Source organism: Pleurodeles waltl, chromosome 9 (genome assembly GCF_031143425.1).
Source record: "Pleurodeles waltl isolate 20211129_DDA chromosome 9, aPleWal1.hap1.20221129, whole genome shotgun sequence".
Classification (NCBI taxonomy): domain Eukaryota; kingdom Metazoa; phylum Chordata; class Amphibia; order Caudata; family Salamandridae; genus Pleurodeles; species Pleurodeles waltl.
In genome coordinates, this window is record NC_090448.1 from 973,131,434 (window position 1) to 973,152,680 (window position 21,247).

At 48.9% G+C, this 21,247-nt stretch overlaps 1 long non-coding RNA gene across 1 annotated transcript in view; it reads right to left on the reverse strand.

Moving 5' to 3' along the window:
• Nucleotides 1-1,489: 1,489 nt before the first annotated feature.
• The window catches only part of LOC138258751 (uncharacterized), a 90,284-nt gene continuing 70,526 nt past the window's right edge, over nucleotides 1,490-21,247 (reverse strand). The window contains exons 2-3 of the long non-coding RNA XR_011198548.1: nucleotides 3,812-3,871; nucleotides 1,490-2,334 (exon numbers count right to left, since the gene is read on the reverse strand). This is a non-coding gene — a long non-coding RNA (uncharacterized lncRNA). The remainder of the gene's footprint in view (nucleotides 2,335-3,811; nucleotides 3,872-21,247) is intronic.

Below are 21,247 nucleotides of genomic sequence, written 5' to 3' on the forward strand. Positions count from 1 at the left end.
GACCATGGTAGGTAGCCTAGAGGGAATGTGAACGTGCCTCTGTCCAAATAAGGACAACTCCGCTGCCATCAGAGGACCCACTCCCAGCTACGTGGACTCCAGCAGTTCTTGCGGGCATAGCAGCTGTCATGAAGCAGGGGCTACAACAAATGCCCTCGCAAACTGCCAGCAGTATGCAGAATACCCTGGAGTCCATACAGTGGGAAGTGGCCTCCCTCAGAGAAAACATGGCTGGCTACCACCGTGATGTTGCAGTGTTGAAAAATCAGCAGTTCCTCCTTGCAGGAGTGATGCCTCATGTGTTGCCACAAATGGCAGCTGCAGGCACCATTGACTCCACATCTCTTTTCCCTGAAGTGTGTGTGGCCCCCTCTACCACTCCAAAAGCATCAGCCATGGCAGAGGAGGCACCACACACATCAGAGGATGAATATGTGGCAGGAATAACATTCACAAGGAAAATCACCTGGTAGCACCAATCTGTGCCACATGTGTAGTGTCTCCTTAGTTCTGGGCTTAAGATCATGGCAATGATGCGACAGTAGGAAATGTGCCCTCTTCACCTAACCACTGTTGAATTGTCTGCTATGTGATGTCATTGTCTCTTCCATACCAATTGGCCATGTTTTTAACTCCTCACTAATGCACACTACTCCTAACCTTGTCTTATGACATGTTCCTCAACCCTGGCCTCTGATTGTGCTACTTGTGGTAAATGGCTGTTGTATAAAAATAACAATTACAATTGCACCTATAAATAAAGCATCTAATACTCATGTTACATTTCTACATTTAATTTGATCCATCTACTCAGCTAAAAGATAGCATTGTGTCAATCCTTGTCAATTTGTTCAGAATATCAGTACATGAGTGCATGACTGTCAGACACTAAGCCACACACTAGGATCCTTCACAAGAGAAAGCAGAATGATGGTGTTGTCGGCTACAACCAATTTACTCTGTATACTATATGATTTTGAACCCATATCCTTTGAAGCAGACATACGGCATGTATGACTCTGAACTAAATCAATGGTCTTTTACCTTCCACGTATTTGTGTGGAACAGGAAAAGCTAACCCTATCAGTGACGGCCATCTGTCTGTGTTGCAGGATACAGTTCCAAATGTGCCTGTTGTCAGATGTACCACATTTGCCAGAAATGAAATTGCAGGACCCCACCAATGACAGGTGAAGTACCATATTTACCTGTTTAAGATAAAGAATACATACACATTGTGAATGGCTGGAACACTGAATGGCAAATGTATGCACTAGTAGACAGTATGTAGCAGCTATTCTGACAGCTCCTTGGTCATAGGGGGATGCACATGGGAAACCAGGGAAATCAAGACAGTAAGCATACCCTAGGCCATTCTCCCATCTTGGCCAGTGCACTCATGAGAAGCCCTAGACACTCAAAGTACAAAATTATTAGGTTAAGATGAACAGGATTTATTTTAAAAACATTTACCAAATGAATACCTAAAACCTACCCTATGCTAAACTAACCTATACTAACTATACTTAATTAACAACTACACCTATATAACCTATTCTAAACTTATCTTACACATGTAACACCATACTCTAAACGTGGGTCGCCTACTCCCTTAAGAGAGAAGCTACAAGTAGGACAACATAAACTATGACTCCACATGTCCTAACCTAACCTATGGCCTAAACAAATGTATATTTTTTTGCTATTTTTATTTTATTATATATATATATATATATATATACCCCAACATGTACCCTCACCCAAGCCCCAACAATAAACAAATGTTGACAAATCCACCACCCACTATACGTAACCTAACCTATGCCTACACTACACTAACCTAAAAATACACATCTAAAACCCAACATAAAACTTTGTAAAACAGTAAAAGGGAGGGGAAGGAACGGGAGGTTGTACGACACAAAAAAGTTAATTTCCTGCTTTTCTTAATCTTCTTCTTGATGTATTGCATAATGCTCCAGTTTTCTGCTGATTCCGCCTCCAATGTTTTAAGTCTGGCTAAAATTTTCCCTTCTCATGTCTTGTTCAAACTGACTCGGGACTACTGCTGCAGGTGGCTGAACTGGTGGCTGGGTTATTACTGGTGCAGCTGACGTGGAGGGCCTTGGTCCAGCTGTGGCCCCCTGCAGCCCTGATGACTTTGCTCTGGTGTCCTTGTGTGGCTGCTGTGGAGGTCACACAATTTCCCTGATACTTTCTCACTTCTGAACCTCCTGCCCATTCTGCAGTATCCGGTCTCAACCTCTTCTATGTGGCGGTAGCATTCAGCCCTCTTGTGGAAAGCTCGCTTCTGTTCTTGTGTCATGTTGGCAGCTGAAATATGAGGAGAAGCAAGCATCAGTATCAGCATTAGATGGAGGTTGTACAGACATTTAATGTACACTACAACTGAAAATAACACATACAGTCCAACACACATTCCTCAACAATGCCTTACTCCTCATCTATGACTATTTCCTACCAGCCATCAACAGTATCATGTACATGTCACTGGGATGACAGCAATCCACTGTTAATCAATAGGGCCCAGAGCTGATTGGACAAAATTGTCCATTATCAACTTTTGTGTCACCTAACTTGTGAGGATCACACGCCCCAACAAGTCTGGATTTCCTGTGTCCCTGTGCATAAGGGGGGCTTTACATGCAATCCATCTCCTCAACACCCCTGGTCAAACATTAAGGCTTGCCCAGACATCGTGGAGGCAAGATGTGGGTCATATGATAGGGGGTCTGGTAACTTCCCAATGGCTATTCTAAGGTTTGGTAAATCAACATTCATGTGTCTTGGTGTAAGACCTGGCCTGAGCATACGTTACAAGGGGACACGCCATTGCCCATGATGTGCCAACATGTTCAACTGATGCATTGTTCCCAGGAAGTTTGGCCAAAGCCTGAGCTGCACATCAAAGTTGTCAACACATTACAGAACTGACACCCCTACCCTGTGCTATGTAGTGCTACATGTGTTAAACGGCCCACAAATGGTGGCTGTATGGGTGCCCTTAGGCCCACAGTGAGTTTGGCACTGCACTGGGTGATGCAACAGTATCCTGAAACATTGAAACATTGTACATCATTTGCACATGCATGTCAGACATCATCAAAGTACCAGGTTTGCACACAGCATTCACATTATATGCATATGTGATGTGACCTACATCACTCATAAATATCATGGTAGCAGGACCATGTTGTGAAAACTGCAGAGATCTGGCGTGGGAAGCATCATAGACTTTTCCCACAACCATCTGGAGCTGAGTTGTCTACTTATTGTGTACACTACTGACAGTTGTGCAGCACAATGTGGCTCCTTGCAGTACTACAGACTCATTCTATTTGAAGGGTACTGAGACATGTGTCTCCTACATAAGCCCCCTAGAGGCCTGTGCTGGTATAACCCACATCTGTACCATTTTGTCAGTAAGTGTAAGCTTTATGTGGGACACAGTGCTGACAATGGTGCTGTGACAAAGTGGTTGTCAACAGGCATGCTATGTACATAAACAGCTGCCCTGAGACCTATCATGATATACATCAATGAATGAGTGACCAGCCATTACAATTCCTATTTCACACAAGACCATGTCAGCCCATTTTTGCTCCTTGAACTACAAGCAACCCATTCTCATTGCACAACATTCCAACATACATGATGTCACCATCCATTCTCCAATCATATCATATCATATCATTGGTCAGGCAAAACCATCTTTCATAGAATTCCACATTTCAGACTGACTTACACCAAACCCTGGATTAGCACACAGGACGCACAAGATGACACTTACTGGATGCATTGGGGTCTTCAAATCAGGCAACCTCTCCTGCGGTGTAGGGCGCAGATCCACCTGCAAAACATGAATGGAAAACACTGCTTAGTGTAATTTTTACAAATCAGTTAATGGACAACACTGTTCACTAAACTTGTTAGGCTGAGTGAGCAAGTCATCCTAGTAGTAGATCACAGCAACTGACAAACATCTATGCTCAGTCAATCATACATACTCTCAGATAATGTAGACCCACGCACCTACAAACCATCACTGTCCCTGACACTCCTGTGGTGCTTCTCACTGCACCATTTATACATGGCATTGTCATGCAGGTGCCTGTTAGCACTACACCTCCATGACCATATGGGACTGCTTGACACTGTATATTGCACGTGAAGGGCATGTGATGGCTGTTGCAGGGTTGTTGCAGTGGCTTTCCCAATGTGACACCCATAGTATTTGAGCCTGCCTTAGATGTAGACATCTACTTGATTGTCACAGCAAACTGACAAACTACTACTGCCCAGGGGATCTGTGGGTATTCCATGGTGTTGAGGAATGCTGTGATATATCCTTCAGTGAAGTAAGTAATATGTGTGTGCCATCACAAGGCACACATGTAATCAAAAATGCTATGAGAGTTTACACATGTGAAGATAGTTGTACGTACCTGCACATTGACTGATTAAAATCATAGATGTATTGCCAATAGTGTGTGACCAGCCATTGTTGCCATGGTATACCATTATTTGTCCAGGGAGGGATAAGAACATGGGCATAGAAATATGCCTCAACACGAAAACACTTGCTCAGTGGTCTGAGGATGCCTTTGTTGGTGCAGGTTACTGAGTGATGTACCAGTGATGGAGCAGATGTTGGGAAGCCCCATACTGCCAGTGAGAAGCGGGATGCCTGTGGAACTGACTCTGCACATGTGTGTGGTAATAGACATAGTATATGGTTTATGTGATACACAATGAACTGAAACAGGGAAGTGCTAGTAGTCTGGACCCAGTGCATGGTCAAGCTCCCTTACATGGCTTTGACCAATGACACAAAAGGGGCTGATAGAACAACAGTAGTGCAGCACCAATTGCATCTATACAGTCCTTGTGGCCCTCAGTGCACCCCTTACCCCCACCATGTGTGCGCATAATGAAAATTAAGGCACAGCATGATGCAGGCAGGGTCCAACTGCATCTATTTATGTGTAGGTAAATGAGGTACTCAGCAGGAGTTGCAACAGATCATCTCAACTTCTGCTGAGTACATGGTGGCCCATCTCATACATTTATGTGCCCCCATATCACACCTGCTCTCTGCAGCCATTCAGAGTGCATGACAAATTTAAATAAGGGATTTCTAATTTTTCCTAGTGGATTATGCATTTGCTTCCCAAAAACAGGTTTTGTGACCTCTTTCCATACATGTTGCATGGCGCAGGCCTCATTTGGTAAGACATCCCACACATTCCAAAGATCTAGTTTTCAGTAATGTAGCTGGCCTAACTTCCTTGCCCCCTATTCCTCTGGCCCGGTCAGACCACTTCTTAATTTCCCTTAATTTGGCCACCCCTGCCGCATGTAGATCTTCACAAGTTATAACCCAACATTATAGGCGCTGGCACATGCTTAATGCTAGTGACTGGATTAGCACTTTGGAGAGTTTGAAAACCTCCTGACTGGAGAATAAGGCCTGTCACTTAGATTAATTTAATGATTGCATCATCAAATGCTCAGACACTCTTCTTCCTATTACAACTAAGTCTGGGGGCCGTCTGAAAAAAAGGCACCCCTTGGTTCTCCTCCCATCTTCTCCAACTTAAGAGGGAATGCAGACGCATGGAAAGATGATGGAGAAAATCCTATGATATTTCTTTGAAAGAAGAATATAGGAAAGCCATTAGATTTTTTCACGCTGAAATTAAATTAGCTCAATGTACATATTATGCTACCAAAATAGAACACGGCTCTAACTCTCCTAAAGAGATTTTTCATCTACTGAAAGAAATTGCTCAACCCCACTCTCACAGTGAACTTGTTGAAGCCTCCCAAGAACACAGCAAGAATATGGCATCAGTATTTCAGCAAAAATAATCAGATATTTATTTGGCCTTCCCGACTGGTACCCTCTTTTCTCAAGCCCCTGGAGAGGAGCGTATTAACTGTTCTGCAGTGCTTTCACAGTTTTCGCCTCTATCCTTGTACTTGGTCTCTAAATTACTCTTTACCCTAAGGTCTGGCTCCCCACTCGATCCTGCTCCCCCTTCAATATTGGCCTTAGGGTCTTCTGTCATAGCCCCAGTTTTGACAGACCTGCTGAACTCTGCGCTGTCTAGTAGCACTATCCCAGACCAGTAGAAACATGCTATAGTTAAACCCCTGTTGAAAAAACCTCATCTTGACGGAACCATGCTCAATAATTTTAGGCCCATCTCCTTGTTGCCAGCTCTATCTAAAATGATTGAAAAACACGTTAATGCGCAACTCTCAAATTTCCTCGAAGACAACAATATTCTTCGTCCCTCTCAGATGGGCTTTAGACCTCTATGTAGTACGGAATCACCTCTAATTGCAGTTATGGAAGAGGTCAGGAAGCGTCTTGATCGGGGATGCGTGTCTGCTATTATTCTCCTGGATCTTAGCGCTGCTTTCGACACACTCGATCACAACATGTTACTTTTAAGAATGAGGGAGATTGGAGTTACAGGCAGCGCTCTGAGCAGGATCTCCTCCTTTTTAGAGGAGAGATCATTTCAGGTGCTAGATCAGCCATTTTTCTCCAGCTGCTTTTAGAGAAGCTGTGGAGTGCCACAGGGCTTGTCTCTCAGCCCCACATTATTTAACATTTATATGTCTCCCCTAGCAAAGATAGTGGAGCCATATGGTCTTTCATTAGTGTCATATGCAGACGACACCCAGTTGGTGGTCTAATTTTCAACTAATCCCAGCTCTTATGAGTCTTCACTCTCCCCTCTGCCTACAGGCAGTGTCGGAATGGATGTCTGAATGTAAGCTTGAGCTAAATGGAGATAAGACCGAAGTAATGATTCTAGGACATTGCTCTAAGCCAGGTCTTAATTCCCCAATGTTGCAGTCTTAAGGGGATTTTTCCCCTCCCAAGGAATATATCAAGAGCCTAGGCGTTTGGCTTGATCCTTGGCTTACCATGGATCATCACGTTAAGAAAACGTCTTCCACAGGTGTTTAAAATACTTCCACTCATTGAGAAAAGACTTATCATCCAGGCGCTCATTATTTCTCATTTAGATTATGGTGATGCCTCGTATCTTGGGGCCCCAAAATATGTGAAAAAAAGCTACAGGTGGTGCAGAACACTGCTGCCCATCTCCTCTTTGACATACCCATGCATGAATCTGCAAATTGGCCATTTCTTCTTTACATTCACTCCCAGTGGAACAACGTATAAAGTTTAAAACGTTGTGTTGTATCCACAGGGCACTATACAATAAAGGCCCCCATTTTTTAAGGCCCCTTGTTTCTTTCCATAAGCCTGTCAGACAGCCCAGGTCCTCATCAGCCGCACTAGCCTCAATCCCCAAAGTAAAAAAATCCAACTGAGGCGGAAGGTCTATGGCTTATCTTGGAGCCAAATTGTGGAATTCTCTTCCGCTTGGCCTTCAAATAACTAGCCAAGAACTTACCTTCCGACGTTCACTCAAACTTGACTGTTTTAAAGCTTTTCCCTCAGTCTGTGTCTTTATGGTCTGTGACTAGCGCTGGGAGGTCTACGAGTAGCCATGCATTTTACAAGATCCTATAACATAACATAACATTTGGTGTTGCTCATTACCGAGTTGCCCTATGCATGCATCACAACACTTTGTGATGGTTGTGCAGGGAAAATGGCACATCTGTCCTGCATCGGCTTCATTATTGTACATTTGAATTGCAGGCCTAAGGTGGCACTGGGACTGTTCATACAGGTAGCATACAACATGTCCAGATCCACAACCATTACATGCAGCACTCAACCGTATCTGCAACTGTCATGCAAAGGCAAAAGAAAGGACTTTGTATGGAAATGGCCAACTAACCAACTGCTCCACCAATCTCAATGCCCAGATGATCCAGAAGATCTAGCTCCCTTGTAATGAGATCTGCCCAGTGATGCTTGAGTTGGTGGTCGTTCCTTCCTGTCCCAAAGATCTGTGTTAAGTGGTGGAGCACCTTGCCCCACCGCAGCCGCCGTGCCTCTGTGGGGGAGCCAAGAATGACACAGCCTTCCAGTTGCAGTATCATGGGGAGATAGTGTTGATCAAGCAGATAAACCCCTCCAGCTCATCAGCCGACGTCCACGCCATCCTTCCTTTCCCAGACATACTGGACTGCAAATGCAGTTCACCCAAAACAAAAAATAAATATACCTAACATCTAACCCAAATACCCCAACAACTAAACTACCCCAGACAAACAACCCACATTTCAGAGATAAAAACAGTATACTTACAACTCAAAAGACAAGTTTAAAGAAAAATAAAACACAACACCTACAGGACACAGCACAATAAACACTTGAAACACTCAAAACACTCCAAAACTCCTACAACACCAGCTCCACACATCCTCACACAGTCACAGCCAAAAAGACAGTGAAGTGAAAGCGAACTCACTGTGCCATGTTTGCAGGCAGGATGTCCTGTTTCATCACTTCCTGGGAGTGTGCGTCACGTTTCCAGTCATGCCTAATTTGGTTTTAACGCATGACAGTAATGCGTCGTTTTTCTCACCTTTAGCATGAAATTGCCTGTGGGCATGTGACAGACATTCAGGGGCTAAGCGACTTTTAGCTTAGGGGAATTGTATGGTATATGCGTATGCATGAAAAATGTTGACGCATGACAGTCATTTTTCACCATAGTGCATTAAGAGGCGTGTGAGCGTGTAATTGCCGCTGAGGGCCCAAGCTTAATTTTACTTACGTTGCAGTGTGGAGTTGATGCGTTTGCATCATTTATTTTTTACGCATGACGGAATTGCATTGCATTGTAGGCCTTGAGTGCACCCTGATTCACTTAACATGTCACACGGGCTGTGCTACAATGTTGTATATGCGTTATGGCTACATGTGTGTGACTATCCAATAATGTAATTACGCTGACATTGGTAAGTTGAACCTATAGGTTTGTTCATGAGTCTGCTGCATGCGATTACTCATACCTTGTGCATATGTGCATTCATAGCTACACTGTGTACAAATACATGTTGGCACATGTATGCTATGTGTGTACATATGTGTATGAATACTAATTTGTGCTAGGTTGCCTTTTGTTCAGAATCCATACATATTACCATGCCTGAGCTATTATAGTGGTACATGTGTGTTGAGATATGTGTTATATGTGTGCATGCCTCCAACTGGGCACTCACATTTGTTGACATCGTGTTTTTTATGACTGTCACACACAATGGCATACAACTGTGTGGAAGTGTTGTAGTCTAGCATAGATGCCAGCCTACTTATCATCACCACTGTGTGAGTTTGTATGGCAACACAAAGCCATGGTTGCATGTGAAGAGGTAGGTTACTGGTGCTCCAGTTTACTCAGCCCCCTATGCACATGCATCAGGCCCCTGACAATGTCATACATTGATGTAGCTAGATCCGTGGTGTGTGGGTTTATTGAGCAGGGACCTAGACTCTTCATGATTGCTACTCATCAGAACTATGCACGCTCCCCAGCAGAAAGACACATGCACAAGTGTGGTCATACAGACCAGGATATCATATTTCCCTCTGCAGTACTTGATGTGAGCTTTCCCCTCACATGCACAGCGCTCGGGTGCTTGCACATGTGGGACATGTCTCACTATTTGATGCCCTTAGTTGTTTCCATGGTCAGCTTGTTTAGGGCTTGTATATTTGTTTTGACTTCAATATTGGAAACTTGGCAGGGTACAGATGGTGTTGTCTGTCACTGCCTCCTGTCATTGTGGCATGCAATGGCAAATACTATGGTATGCTAGTGGCAAACATGACTGGGTTATGTACTTACCTGGCACCATCTCTGTACATATATTAAATGTTGACATGTAGACATTAATGTGTTATACAGTCAGTATTGGTGTATGTGTGTCTCTTCTCCATGTTTTCCTGCATTACTGGTAAGACATGTATTGTCTCCTACACTTCACCCATTCTTTAGGCTGCTTGCACTTTGCACACATCTTCTATAGAAACATTGTCTGGTCATACATGGACATGATACAACATGTGACTTGCGTAATTTGTAGATGTACAGATCTCCTACTACTGACTACTTGATAGCTACGGTTCCATTGACAATAACCAGGCACAAAAGTGGGGGGGCATGTCAAAAGAGGCACTTTCCCACAGGCAGACAGACAGACACACACACCCACCCCACCCCCAAAAAAAACAGGCAGTTGCACAAAGAATCCTAGTGACTTTGGCGGTCATTACAACCCTGGCGGTCGGTGCTAAAGCGGCGGTAAAATCGCCAACAGACCGGCAGGAAAAAAAATGGAATCACGACCGTGGCGGAAACCGCCAACAAAGACAGCCACTTTAACACTCCGACCGCCACGGCGGTACAAACAAACAGCGCGGCGGTCACCGCCAACAGACAGGCGGGAGTCAAAGTACCGCCCACAGTATCACAACAGTCCAATCCACCACCTTTTCCGGGGCGGATTCACCGCTGATAAAAACACGGCGGAAACAGCCATTTCGAAGGGAAAACGCTCACCTCTACACACCCCACGAGGGACGAGGACACCATGGAGCCGGAACTCCAAATCCTCCCAGCTATAGTCTTCCTGCTCCTCTACCAGTAGCACGTACGCCGGCGCAGAAGACAACGGTGAGTACTGCACCTACGACACAGGGAAGGGGGGAGGGAAAAAACAGTGACACACACACGCAACACCCCCACCCCCACCCTCACCCACTACAACACACACACTAATACATATCTATACATCACAGTTACACCCCCCAGACCCCCTGGAAGAATGCAAAGACAACAGGAAATGACTGTAACCATTGAAATATATTGAAATACAGCAATCAAAAATATATACACACTAAAAACTATTATATACACCAAATTCACAAGTCAAGGCATTGTACCAGGTATTGTCCGTGGACCACTGGGCCCAAAAAACATGGGCAAAGTCCACACCGGATACCTGACCTCAATGGAGAGAACACTGCTGGGGCATCAGATAGCAAAACTACAGGCACCTCAGGGGGAAGGGAAGGGGGGGCACCTCAGCCGGATGACTGCACCACACCAGATCCACGAGGGGGCTCCATGTCCACTGTTCCATCCTGGGGAGTGCAAAGCCACAGTCTCTCAAGTCTCTACATTGGGTGGGTTTCCACTGTTTCATCCTGGGGAGTGCAAAGCCACAGTCTCTCAAGTCTCTACAGTGGGTGGGTTTCCCATTGTTCCATCCTGGGGAGTGCAAAGCCACAGTCTCTCAAGGGGATAACAGTCTCCACTGGTTCTGGAGGGTGCCTGTTGGCCAGAGTGCTTCTTCCTGTGCAGGAATGAGGTAGTGGATGCATGTCTCCACTGGTTCTGGGGGGGGCCTAGTGCCCAGAGTGCACCGTGCAGCCCTGTCCGACACAGATGCGGCACTGCCCCTGCCGCCCATGGGCCAGCGGTGCGTGAGATGGCGGTCCCCTTTTCAGCGGTGCTTGGGATAGCTGTGCCCTGTTCAGCGGTGCTTGAGATGGCGGTCCCCTGTTCAGCGGTGCTTGGGATAGCCGTGCCCTGTTCAGCGGTGCTTGAGATGGCGGTCCCCTGTTCAGCGGTGCTTGAGATAGCGGTCCCCTGTTCAGCGGTGCTGGCCATGCCGGGGTGCTCATGTGCCATCTGGCTTGGGCCTGGCGGGGCCCTCTTGCCCACCTGTCCTGTGGGTGCCGGGGCCCTCCTGGGCAGCTGTGCTGGGGCTTTTGGTGGCCTCCTGGCCAGCTGGGATGGGGCTTGCGGGGCCCTCCTGGCCAGCTGGGCTGATGGCGGTGTTGTCGGGCCTGCTGCCCTTCCCAGCCTTTCCTGCTCTCCTTTGGCCCTTCCCCACCTTGGCCGGTGTCCCAGCTGCCTCGACACTCCCGCCGGGAGCCCTGGTAGGGGTTTTTGTCCCTGGTGTCTTTACCCTCTGCCGCCGTGCACTGTCAATTTTTTTATGTTTCTGAGGGGGGGGGCTGGCTGTGCTGTGGCTCCGTACCAGACTGGCTGCCCTGGTGGGCGGTGCACTCCAGTGTCCATGTACGACATGCACCACCGGGCCCGGTGATGTAGTGGCTGAGGTGCTAGCTCTGGGCCTATGACATGGACGGGGTGGGGGAGTTGAGGGAAAGTGGTTAAGTTTGGACAGGAATTTTTTTGGGGAGCAGTGGGATGGGTAGGTGTAGTGGGTATGGGAGTGGAGGAAGAGGTTGTGGTTGTAGGAGGTGTAAGTAGGGTGGCTTTGGGTGCAGGTGCCTGGGCTGTAGGCTGTCGTGAGGTGGATGGCTGTTGGGTGGGTGGCTGCCTGCGTTTGTGTATCTTGGGAGGGGGCGACACAGACACACTGGGAGAGGACACAGGGGACGTGTAAATGGCAGTGGGGGTGGTGAGTGCACGTGTGCGGGGTGTTCTGGTGTGTGTGCTGCTGAGGGACGTAGTGGCTGAAGATGCTGTGCATGCAGGTGTGAGTGGAGACAAGACTGGCAGGGAGGAGGGAGACGTGGAGGAGGGGGACACAGTGGAGGCAGTGGATGTTGGTATGTCTGTATGTGGATGTTGCTTGTGTGACTGCCTGTGGGATGTGTGGTGCTTATGTCTGCGTGAGCTGCCCTTGGGTGTTGCGGTGTGTGCAGGCTGGTCTGATGGTGTACTTGGGATAGGCAGAGGTACAGGGGATTGGGTCTGGGTGGAGGAAGTTGGAGGGGGGAGGCTAGACACAGGGACAATGGCTGCCATTAGTGCTGAGGCCAGAGATTGCAGGGTTTGATGAAGGGCAGCCTGACCAGAATGAATGCCCTCCAGGTATGCATTATTTTGGTGCACTTCCCTTTCTACACCCTGGATGGCATTCAAAATGGTAGACTGCCCAACAGTGAGGGACCTGAGGAGGTCAATGGCCTCCTCACTGAGGGCAGCAGGGGTGACTGGGGCAGGGCCTGAGGTGCCAGGGGCGAAGGGGATGCCCGCCTTCCTGGGTGAGCGGACACGGGGCAAACACTGAGGGGCTGCTGGGAGGGCGGTGCTGGTGCGGGGGTGGCGGCTGTACCTGTTGTTGCAGGGGGCAGAGATGTTGCCGCCACCACAAGGGAGCTCCCATCAGAGGACGAGTCCGATCCACTAATGTCCGCTCGTGTCCCCGCCGTGGAGCTCCCCTCGCCCTCTGTCCCACTTGCGATTTCAGAGTCGGTAGTGTGGCCCTCCATGGCCATGTGGGATGCAGCTCCCTCGTGCTCCGGTGCCACTGCTCCTCCGCCTGATGATGCTAATGCACACATGAACAGGAAGACCACAAAAATGGGGGGGGGAACAGAAGAAAGACATGTTGAGTGCATGCATTCCCGCTACCGTTGGCGGACAGCACAGACACAGAAGCCCCCTGCACTACGCCACGCACTTGGGGTCCACTTTGCAATCCCTGGGACATGGCCTACAAGGCTATGGACGACATCTGCACACATAGGTGACACAGGGCCATGAATAGCTGTACTTGGCATCCTACAGAGGTGGGGAGCGGGGGCACAGGGCCGTGCCTTACGGAGGGGCCTCGCCTATGGAACTCGCCCTGGCCTAGGGATACCCACAGCCCTCCTCCCCCACCCAGACATCTTCACAGCACGCAAATTTAGCAGAATGTGAGAGTACTCACCCCCTTGTATCTGCTGTGATGCCCTCACGCGCCCATCCAACTCGGGGTAGGCCACCGCCAGGATCCGGAACATCAGGGGGGTCAAGGTCCGACGGGCACCCTTCCCACGTTGGGAGGCCATCCCCAGCTGAGCCTCCGCCGTCTTCCTGCTCCATCTGCGAATGTCCTCCAATCTCTTCCGGCAGTGGGTGCCCCGTCTGTGGTGGACCCCCAGGGTCCGGACGTCCTTGGCGATGGCACGCCAATATCCGTCTTCTGGTGGGCGCTGACCTATATGAAATGCACAGGGGGAGAAGAAAAGTATTTACCTTCTGCACCATCAATGTGAGTGCCCCCCCCATCCCTACCCTTGCCATGTGGCACATGCACTCACCGTCGTTTGAAGCATGCCTCAATCTCTCCCCCCCCCATCTTTCATCCACCCCACTCAACACAGGCATAGCCCATACAGCATGCTCCCAGTGTATTTACCTGTTTGTCTGGAGGACCGTAGAGTAGCGCGTACTGGGGGAGGACCCCATCCACAAGCTTCTCCAACTCCTCCGATGTGAAGGCAGGGGCCCTTTCCCCAGTCGCATGAGCCATTGTCCCTTCCAGACCGAGGTAACAGCAGCACTTGCAGTGTAGGTCCTCTCCTGTCGAAGATCAGGTATCGAGTGAATTAACAGAGAGAAAATGGCGGTCACGTCCGCGGCGGTGCGTACCGCGACTGCCGGCCCACATCGTCATTGGCTTCTGAGACCCATAGGGTCCAATGTTAACCAATGCAGCATTGCGCCGCGGTCTTCGACCGCCTACCGCCACGGTGTACAACGCCAGCGCAGTTACCTCACATCCCATTGTCACACTTTACAGGTCAGGCAGCCACCATTTCAGGAGCCTACATGCCTTACTTTTTGTACTGCGTCACACATACCTAGGCCTTGCATCCACACTCATACAAGCCATTAAATGGGTTAAGATCCGTGTTTTTTGAAAGCTGGGGTTACGTACCTCTGGAATGTTTGACTCTGTGCACGCTGTTGTCCTTCATAGGCATCGTCCGCTGGGACATGTGAGGAGATGGCGGCATCCTCCGGTGTACAGACCGCTGGTGGACCTGTCGACAATGGAGGAGAGACATCTCATCCTGACATAGAGGCTTGACCGTGCCACTATTCTGGAACTGTGTGCCCAGCTGGAGCCAGACCTGATGTCACCCATCCGCCATCCCACAGGAATCCCCCCTCAAGTGCAGGTGCTGTCAGTACTCCATTTCCTAGCAAGTGGGTCATTTCAAACAACAGTGGCCATAGCATCAGGGATGTCCCAGCTATGTTTTCCAACGTGTTGTCCAGAGTGTTGTCTGCCCTGCTGAAACACATGCAGAGCTACATCGTTTTCCCTGAGGTGGAGGATTTGGCTACAGTGAAAGGTGACTTCTATGCCCTTGGACATATCCCCAACATCATAGGTGCCATTGATGGGACCCATGTGGCTTTGCCCCCCTCCCCACAGGAGTGAACAGGTGTACAGAAAGCAGAAGAATTATCATTCCATGAATATCCAGATGGTATGTTTGGCAGACCAGTATATCTGCCATGTGAATGCCATGTTCCCTGGCTCAGTGCATGACGCCTACATCCTGCGGAATTGCAGCATCCCTTATGTGATGGGACAGCTCCAGAGGCACCGTGTGTGGCTAATTGGTGACTCTGGTTACCCCAACCTGTCATGGCTACTGACCCCAGTGAGGAATCCCAGGACTAGGGCAGAGGAACGCTACAATGAGGCCCATGGGCGAACTAGGAGGGTGATCGAGCGGACCTTCGGCCTCCTGAAGGCCAGGTTCAGGTGCCTCCATATGACAGGTGGATCCCTATTCTACTCACCAAAGAAGGTGTGCCAGATCATCGTGGCCTGCTGTATGCTTCACAACCTGGCTTTGCGTCGCCATGTGCCTTTTCTGCAGGAGGATGGTCCAGATGGTGGTGTTGTAGCAGCTGTGGAGCCTGTGGAGAGTGAAGAGGAGGAAGACGAAGAAGATGACATAAACAACAGGAACACTGTGATACTGCAATATTTCCAATGAACAGAGGTAAGAATACAAACCGGCCTACTACATGTACTTAAACACTACTACCTCTGTACTGTATGTCCTTTTCACCCAGTGTATGGTAACTGAGTTGTCACTTTCCCTTACGATTTCAGAGATCTGGGTGCCACAGTGTGACATCTCCTTTGTTCCCCCATGGACTACAGCTGTGTGACATTGGTATGTTGGCATCACAATGTAAATAAGCATTTTGGCACTGTAATTACAGATAACTATATTCACATTCACAGACAGACTCCTGATTGTTTTGTGCAAAAACGGTGTTTATTAAGGTGCAAAATATTGGAGGGGGGTTGTAAATAGGTGAGGGGTGATGGTGGAGGAATGTCCATGGCAGAGTCCAGTCTATTAGTCTCACAGGTGCAATGTCCAAATGGGTCTGGGAAGTGGAGCTGGGGCAGTTTAAGGATGGACAGGGTGACAAAGTGGGACAGTGGGATGACTATCAGGGTGGTATCCTTTCTTGGCGGGGGTCTTGGCATCTTACTCTGTCCTCTTCCTGGATATCTGGGACCGCTTGCGGGGTGGTTCTCCTTCTGCAGGGGGTGGGGTGCTGGTGGCCTGTTGGTCCTGTGGCGGTGCCTCCTGTCCACTAGCGCCGGCGGAGGTGGTGGGCAGTTCTTGGTCCATGCTAGTGTCAGGGGCCATTTGTGGTGCCACAGTGTCCCTCAAAGTGGTCACTACCAGATTCAGCACCCCTACGATGGTGCCCAGGGCGGAGCTGATGGTTCTGAGTTCCTCCCTGAAGCCCAAATACTGTTCCTCCTGCATGCGCTGGGTCTCCTGAAACTTGGCCAGTACCGTAGCCATCGTCTCCTGGGAGTGGTGGTATGCTCCCATGATGGAGGAGAGGGCCTCGTGGAGAGTGGGTTCCCTGGGCCTGTCCCCACCCTGTCGCACAGCAGCCCTCCCAGTTCCCCTGTTTCCCTGGGCCTCTGTCCCCTGGACCGTGTGCCCACTGCCACTGCCCCTAGGTCCCTGTTGTTGTTGGGGTGGTGGGTTAACCTGGGTGCCCTGTAGTGGTGAACACACTGCTGCTTGACGTGTCCCGGAGACAGAGGTGTTGGCCCGCTGGGTGGGTGCTGTGCTGGTGTTTCCAGAGGGGGGTAGGGGGGTAGGTCTGCAGTGGCCTGTGGCTGTGTGAGGGGAACCAACTGTCCTGAGGTCCCCGATGGGCCGGGCTGGTCATCTAGATCCAGGTCGACAGAGCTGCTGTCATCACTGTGGGCCTCTTCTGGGGGGGGGTGGACTTTTGTGGACCCTCCTGTGCGGTGACGTTGCGTAGGGGTCCTGTAGGGGTATAAAAGCATGATTATTGCATCTGTGTGTGGAATGGTGTGCAATGGGTGGGTGCCCGTGTCCCCCAGTGCTTGCATTCCTGTGTGGGGGCTTTTGTGTCGGTGGTTTGGGGGGGGTATGGGTATGTGCAGTGGGCATGCTTTGGTGATGGGTGTCCATGCTTTGTGGTCGCATGCAGGGCTTGGTGTTGGGATGGGTGGGTTGTGATGGTGGGACATTGCAAGCAGTAGGAGTGATAGGGGTGAGGCTGAGGGTGGGGGTATGTGTTGGCATGCAGGTGGGGTGGGGGGGATGAAGTAGTGAAGATGTGACTTACCAGAGTCCATTCCTCCAGATACTCCGCCGAGGCCCTCAGGATGCAGGATCACCAAGACCTGCTCCTCCCATGTCGTAAATTCTGGGGGAGGAGGTGGGGGTCCGCCGCCAGTCTTCTGCACTGCAATCCGGTGTCTGGATACCATGGAACGCACCTTCCCCCGTAGGTCGTTCCACCTCTTCCTGATGTCATCCCGATTTCTTGGGTGCTGTCCCACTGCGTTGACCCTGTCGACTATTCTGCTCCATAGCTCCATCTTCCTTGCGATGGACGTCTGCTGCACCTGTGCTCCGAATAGCTGTGGCTCTACCCGGATGATTTCCTCCACCATGACCCTGAGTTCCTCCTCCAAAAACCTGGGGTGTCTTTGCGGTGCCATGGGGTGGTGTAGGTGATGTGTGGGGTGGAATGTGTGGTGATAAGTGTGGTGATGTGTATTGGTGTGTTGTGTGAAGTGCGTGGTATTTGTGTGGGTGATGGTAATATGTGCATCTGGGTGCTCGATACTTCTATATGGTCTCTCTCTCTGTGCGTCGTCCCGATTTTTTTTTGGTGGGGGTTTGTGGGTGATGTGGGTGGGTGTTTTATATTGTATTGGGTGTGTGGGAGTGGTGTTTGTATGTGTATCAGGCGTGTGTATTTGGATTTGTCCAATGTGGCTGTGTTTTGTAGGAGTGTGTGTATTTTGAGCGCGGCAGTGTGTACCGCCAATGGGATACCGCGGTTGAAAGACCGCCGCGTGGATTCGTGTGTCGTGATAGTGTGGGCGTATTTCTGTTGGCGTGACGGTGTCGGTTTGGTTATCGCCAGTTTATCGCTGGCCTTTGGTGTGGCGGACTTCTGTGGGTGTCTGTATTTTGGCGGTTTCCGAGTTGTGGGTCATAATGACCGTGGCGGTTTACTGCGGCCGCGGCGGTGTGTTGGCATTCTTCTGCACGGCGGTAAGCGGCTTTTACCGCCAATGTTGTAATGACCCCCTTTATCTTTTAGCACTCATAGATGTTTTTGTACTTCACAGCTGTTTTCCAAGACTGAATCATTGAGAGGACCGTTTTTGGTAGATACCCTTTGTACATGTACCTAAAATATTCACATTACCTGAGAATGCTTTAGGGTCTGATATAGAAAGCAATTTTACTTGTCGCAAACACTGCGATTTGTTAAATCAGAGGGGTTGTGACAAGTAAAAAGCCTGTTCCAATATAAAAAAACATTTAGCGTTTCGAAAAGGCTGGGGGTAACCCCTGACCCACAGGTTTTCCTACTGTAGAGGTCCACCTCCTACCCTTTACTCTTCATCTGGGGCACCACACCCTCCTTTTATGGACATAACTCCTTAAAATCTGTGTTTTTGGGGTGCCCAGATTGACTGTCCCTCATGGCTCCTTTCTTGCCAGTAAGAGCTCATTTCCAAGGATGTAGTCAGTGGTGCCTGGGGACTGACAATGACCCTCGTATATGCAAGCACTGATTCCATTCTAAGGATACCATGGCCATAGGGAGTAAAACACTCTGCCCAGGGGCCTGGGCCAACCTACATTTGTGTCATGTTTTTGGGAATCCATCTATGCTCCCACCAAGGACTGGATGGCACAGGTAAGCTGGAGAAGTGTGACAGTGTCTCCATTTATGAGGATATCCTGGATGTGATGATTACCACCCTCCAGGATCACAAGCTTCCCTTCCGGGTCCACCTAGCAACCAAGGGATACTAGGACATGCTCTACCCTCTCCTGGGGATAACCTCCCCTTAGGGCTACAATAGCCACCCCTGTGGTAATCCCACATGCGGATGGCTTCTTGGGACATACAGAGTCCCCCTTCATATGTTCTGACTATAGACAGCCATAACATTGGGGTGGCTGAAAGGGTGCCCTGGGCTTCTGCCCATCAAAACCTTCTGCCTTGTGTTCTGTGGGGGAATCAAAATCCTTTCCTTCCAAATGCTTTTGGGGCCCTTTGGGGAACTTTTCTGATTTATCCTAGCCTTACGCTGCCCTCTGCTGAGAAGAACCTGATCCACCCTTCCTGTGCTCATCCCTGAGTATCTTAATGGATACTCTTTTGCTCATCCAGAAGGTATCTTCTTTCACAAGCTTTCTGAGCTCAGTGAGCTTGCTGTCTATCAGGTACTGGAGCAATTCTGTAAAACAAATACTTAAAATGTGCTTTTTGGTCATCAAATTATACAGCCCATCATCATCATTTATTTTTCTGCCCTTCACCCTAACATCCAGTGAATTGCTATAAGAATCCACAAATTCACCTGTGACTGGTATGACTGCTTCTGTCTATCCCTGACATTCAGACAATATATCTCAGGGATCAGACAAAAAATAGTGATTAGGGCTTCCTTTATGGGACCACACTACATCTAGCCAGCTACATCAAGGGCATATAAGGCATCCCTCCCTGCAATGGGAATGTGAGTCACAGACTGGCCCACTAGTCCTCTTCTGCATACATATGGCTACCTCATATGCTGCAAACCACTTATCAATGCCATTCACCAACCCATAGCTATGCACCCGGTCTTTGCGGGTGTAGATTTTTTTTACCTCTCCTGCGCACTTCACTATCACTGCCACCATTTTCACTGGACTTAGATGCACTTTGGGTTCTCAAGACCATCTTTTACTGGCTCCTCTTGCAGGCCAGAAGACCCTTCTTCCCCTCCAAGTCCAGTGTTTACGTCTTTTCCTCCAGGCCCAAAGTTGCTGCTGCTTTTACCTATTTCTCTTCAGAACCCAGAGATAAGTTTTTCTCCTCAAGAGCAAAGGGTAGCCAGCTGCAATTTCAAGGCCCTCTCTGCCTGTCTGTTCTACAGCTCTGATTAGCCCAGGTTATGAGAGGACATGCTGCCCCCTGCTTTGGGCATTGTAGGTGATCTAGCCCCTGTGGGCCCATCCTCCTCTTGCTCTGGAGCCTCTTCAGTATGAATATTGTTTCCTCCCTACTCCTTTTCTTCCTCACCAACTTACTCCTGTGAGGTATGCTGTCACATGTGTACTTCCTTCAAGGCTCTGTGGGGAATCTGGTAATTCTTCTTCTTCTTCTTGGATGCCTTCACCAGCTTTAGGCTCCATTCTTTGCACACGGTCTTCTGATCTGCCATTGTGAGGCTGTCCATGCTGCTCAGAACCACTTCAATTCTTCCAAAAATCACAGGTGCAAAAAGTTGTGGGAAGGAGTGAATTCAGGAAAAATCAAAAATGACCAATTAAAAACAAAAAAGGGATTTTGATTTTAACTGATATCACTAAGTGGACCACAAGTCTTAGATCCCACTACTGAACACCATTGTAAGAAATTGGATTGTTATCTGGGGTGGGCGACTACCCATCTCAAGGAATAATCACAACCTTGTCAGGGTGAAGTTCAAAGTCACTAAATTAACATGAAGTCAAATGCCTGGTAGCTATACCACAGAGCAGACAGGTTAACTTAGGGCAATGTGTAAAAGATCTTTGCAGTACATAAACAGTAGTAAAGTTGAAAGGCAAAACAATACAAATCCCAAACCGAATTAGAAAAATACTGGACAAAGTGACACATAATTGACACCAATATGACAAATATCCAATAAGGGGAACCGGAGATATGAATTTTGAAAGTTTTAAGTAAGAATAGCACCAAGAAGCACAAAGGGGGTCATTCCAACCCTGGCGGTCGGTGTTAAAGCGGCAGCCAATCCGCCAACAGGCTGGCAGTCCAAAAAATGGAATTCCGACCCTGGCGGGAACCGCCAACACAGCCCGCCACTTTAACACTCCGACCGCCATGGCGGTACAAACAAACAGCTCGGCGGTCACCGCCAACAGACAGGCGGCAGACAATGTATCGCCCACACTATCACGACCCACCAATCCGCCACCTTT